The sequence below is a fragment of the Terrapene carolina genome, unplaced genomic scaffold, assembly GCF_002925995.2.
Source record: "Terrapene carolina triunguis isolate 2854851 unplaced genomic scaffold, T_m_triunguis-2.0 Scaffold66, whole genome shotgun sequence".
In the NCBI taxonomy this organism is placed as follows: domain Eukaryota; kingdom Metazoa; phylum Chordata; order Testudines; family Emydidae; genus Terrapene; species Terrapene triunguis.
In genome coordinates, this window is record NW_020664417.1 from 48,596,079 (window position 1) to 48,600,536 (window position 4,458).

The 4,458-nt window shown below is 45.1% G+C and overlaps 1 protein-coding gene across 1 annotated transcript in view; it reads right to left on the reverse strand.

The window, feature by feature from the left end:
* Positions 1 to 3,175, reverse strand: part of SLC7A2 (solute carrier family 7 member 2) — a 106,830-nt gene extending 103,655 nt beyond the window's left edge. Inside the window, exon 1 of the mRNA XM_026647912.2 lies at positions 3,065 to 3,175. The gene's annotated coding sequence lies outside the window, so the exon portion shown is untranslated. The remainder of the gene's footprint in view (positions 1 to 3,064) is intronic.
* Between the last annotated feature and the right edge of the window lie 1,283 nt (positions 3,176 to 4,458).

Consider the following 4,458-nt stretch of genomic DNA (forward strand, 5'->3'; position numbering starts at 1 on the left):
AGGCGCGGCTGCTCCTCGGGGTAGCTGGCGAGGGGTAGGCGCGGCTGGCCCGGCCAGTCCTCGGGTCGGCCGCGGCCTGCCGGCGTTCCCCAACCCGGAGCTAGGCCACAGGCATCTGGCCTCTCCGGCGGCTGGCTTTCAAGTGAGCTTTGCAGCGGGGCTTTTCTACTTCCTGTCTTGCGCCGTGACCTCTGGGGGGCGGGCGCAGGACACACTGGCTCCGCCCACATTGGTGCTAGGGGAGGCTCGTCCCTCCGCGGGGCTGTGGGGTGCCCCACCGCCTCGCTACAGGGTCACCAGTAAAAAAGTTTGAGAGCCACTGCTCTATGCCGACAGGAGAAAGCAATCCTGTTGGCATAAAAAAACCACCTCCACGAGCAGTAGAAACTACGTCGGTGGGAGAAGCTCTCCCGCCAACATACCACTGTGCACACAAGCACTTACACCGGTATAACTTATGTTGCTCAGGGGGGTGATTTATTCACCCCCCTGAGCGACATAAATTATGACAGCATAAACTGTAGTGTAGACATAGCCTTAATGTCAAATTTCATTTTGTTTTGTCTGTACGGGGACACTGGATAAGGGCTGCAAGCAAAACTGTCCTCAATTTATTTCACCACGCACAAGCATCATGAGTCCCAATCCTGAAAGATACCAAACTCCAGCAGTTTTCATGGTAACCAACATAAGCTGCCTGTGCTCACTCTCATGATCATTCTCCATTACATGTTGAAGACAGCCCAGTTCTCCTCTCACACCAGTTTAATTCCACTGACTTCAAGATGTCACTCCTAGTTTACAAGCAAGATCTGAGTCATACCCATATAATCCTTAGCAGAAACCATAATAGCTTTAGATTTGGAATATTGTATCTATATATTTTTAAATAGACAATTTAATCATCTTCTGTTATTTAGTTTTGTATTTTTAATGTCACGCAAACATATATATATGTTAAAGTATTTCACTCACAACAGCTTTTTTCAGCTGCTACCAGGGATACAAACTTGATTGTGACACAAAACTCAAATTCTTCACAAGCCAGGATGGATAAAAAAACAGTAATTTAAAAAAAAAAAAATTTGATATTTTATTTAAATTACATATATTTTTCTTTTTACAATAAATATATTTGTTATTATGATAAACCATATTATAGCCTAAATTTGCTTTAATCTATTAAAACTATTTAAATTAAATTAAAAAACAGTATATACTTGCTGTAAAGTTTCAAAGAAAATCAAACTACTGAACTGTTCGAAGTCACTAGCTAAATACCTGGAACTAAAGTTTGTTGAAGGTCTAAACCAGCCATTGACAGCAGTACCCCTTCTGCAGGTGTAGTGAGAATACATCTGTTCTTTCAGTTTATCCAACTAGTTCAGTTCAATGACTAATTCACTTAGAATTAAAAACCAGATTGGAAGTTGAAAAAGTAGGAAAGTCTGTTTTTCTCTTCCAATCTATGAATAAAAATGAGTGTGAGAAGATGAGATCTACTACTGTAGTTCTAAAATCCTGAAGGACATGGTCACTAGAAACAGTCAAATTCACTAACTACAGATAGTATTTCTTTGTTTAATAAATCAGTTAGTTTTAAATACAAACATGTTTTGATAAACTTACTTTTGATCCCCTTATGTATCCAGTACATTTAAGACTGTTTGAACTAATAAAAACCACTTTAAATACTATTGTGTGCATTTTTAATTGAATGCCAACTTCCATCCACATTGAGTATAACATAGATCCTGAGTAAAGAATAATCATCTAGTAAATCAGAAATGAATCATTCTCCATTATCTAACCTAAGAAAAAAGTGTAAAAATTAAGAATCTAAATAAATGTGTGTGTAACACTATGTAATTGTTTAAATAAATGTGTATAAATAGAGCGTTTCCTCCTGGTTACCAAAAAGTAGTACCAAAGTTAGTGTAAAGGCTAGATTTAGTAGCAAATCACCATGTTTTAATGGTTACCAACACAATGGGAATCAACTTTTCTTTAGGAAAGTAACTAAAATATGCAAATCTAAAACAAGATTAAAATCAACTATTTCAATCAAGCTTTCCTGTTTCTCCTTTAAGTAATGATTAAAATCACTTTGATTTTGATTTTAATCAATCCATCCGGTCACAAAGACATTTCTATATTTAAACATGCAGCGCTGGCAAAGGAACGGAAACCTGCCCTCCCCTAAACTTCTATTTAATCTATTAAAACCTGCCCTCCCCTATCTGCCTTTACATATTCAGAGAAGACAACTTGTCTTTTCCCCGGTCCACATTCTCTGCTGAGAGTGTGGCTTCGCAGCTTGTTAGCTGCACATGAAGAAAAAGGTGTGAAGATTTTATTTCGATTGTGTGCGGAAGCCAATGCGAGTTTCCGACATTGCTTGAATGGCACATACTGTACATGAATCTAACTCTAAATGTGAAGTTACCAGCTTGCACGCAGTTGAACCACAGTACCATAAATACCGCCTGCAACTTAGCTTTTCACACACATCAGTTTCAAGGAATGCTATGTAAACCAGTAAAGAGTCATTATTAAATGTTTGGTCGTGTTGTGAAGCTGCCAGGTGTGCATCTTCCTCTGTGGTGTGTGCAGGACTCAGCTCCGATTGTCACCACTTAGATCAGAGCAGACACCCCTAGCAGCAACATAAACTGAAACACAACCGCCAGCAGCGCTCTGCACAGCAGGCTGCGACCCACGTAGAGAAGCACAACCAACCCCATTCACACCGAGCAGACTAAAAAGGACACAGAGGAGCCTTTGGCCTCCCACTCCGCAGAGCTCCCCATGCAACCTCGTCAAGCCCTAAGAATAACTCCGAGTCCTCGCTCTTCCCCCGCCTCTCCCTCCCCCACACGTTACCCCGTGTGCCCGCGGCGCGGGAGGCGGGAGAGAGACCCAGCCACCCCCGGGCACGGGCCAGCGGCTGCCCACCAAGGTCCCCGCCCCCAGCCATGTGGACGCTGCGGAGCTGGCTGCGCGCACGCCAGCTGTCCCGCCACAGCTCCTCGCCTGCCCCGTGGCGGGGCCGAGTCCCACTTACTGGGGCCAGAGGCGGGCCTGGCTGCCGCGGGCGAGCGCTGGGCTGCGCGGAGGTGGCTCGCGGACCCTAGCAGCAGCAGCAGGATTCCCGGGTGCCCAGGCTTCCAACACGTGCACACACCCCGACCCAGACACAGCCCTGCCCCGCCTCCAGCCCCCGGGCCGCACCCCACGGGCCAATGGCAGCCCCAGGCTCGGGGACCTCCCCTCTGGTAACCGGGGCCCCTCGGCTGCGCGGTGACAGCTGCCCGATTTCACTGCTCCTGCTGGCCAAGCCCTTCTCCCGCTGCCTCTGCCTTATGCTGGGGAGGGGGCTGAGGGAAGGCTCTCCCCGCACTACCCCACTGTGCGAAAGGATCCGTGCCCTGCTGGCACTAATGCCACTTGCTCCCCAGCCCCAAGGAACGTACGCCCCCCTCCCAACTTGCCTCTGTTTTGTATCAGCAGAACATAAAGATTGCCATTAGGAGAGCAGATCCCTGCTCCTTCTAGTCCAAGATCCCGCCTCTGCTAGTGGCCTGCAGCAGAACTTCAGAGAAAAGCTCAAGAAACCCCACAAAAGGCAAATACAGGCTAAGCTGCCCCGTCCCCCGTCTCATCCTCCTCTCTAATAGTTAGAAATTGGTTTAAACTCTGTTATAAGGGGTCCCCCCCCCCAATGTTTTTGTTGTGATTAACCATTGTAACTCTGGATATTCTTTATTAGCCATATGTGTCCAATCCCTCTGTGAATCTTGTTAAATTCTTGCTTTAGCAATATTCTGTAGCAAGGAGTTCCACAATCTAATTATGCAGTGTATGAAAAAGTATTTCCTTTCATCATTTTTGAGTTTGCCGCCCTTTGATTTAATGGAATTTCTCCTTGTCCTAGTGGTAAGAGACAAGAACAGAAGCACCTTCTTTCTACTATTCATTATTTTATATATTTTTATCATTTGGTCAATATATTTTACATCACACTTTTTTTAGACACCAAGATTTATGCAGCTCCACCTGTAATGTTTTTGTTGGGCTTTCACAAGTGGTGGTAACAGCCAGATTAGAGGGAAAGAAGCAGACAGTCTGCCTTAAAATAGGGTGACCAGATGTCCCGATTTATAGGGACAGTCCCGATTTTTGGGTCTTTTTCTTATATAGGCTCCTATTACCCCCCGCCCCCGTCCCGATTTTTCACATTTGCTGTCTGGTCACCCTAGCCTTAAAATGAGATTTGTTTGCAGTGTTGTTGTAGCCGTTTTGGTCCCTGCATATGAGAAACACAAAGCAGGTGAGGTAATATATTTTATTGGCCCAACTTCTGTTGGTGGAAGGTACAAACTTTTGAGTTTCACAGAGCTCTTCTTCAGGGCTGGGTAATGTAACCAGAATGTCTGAACTAAATACAGTTTGGGACAG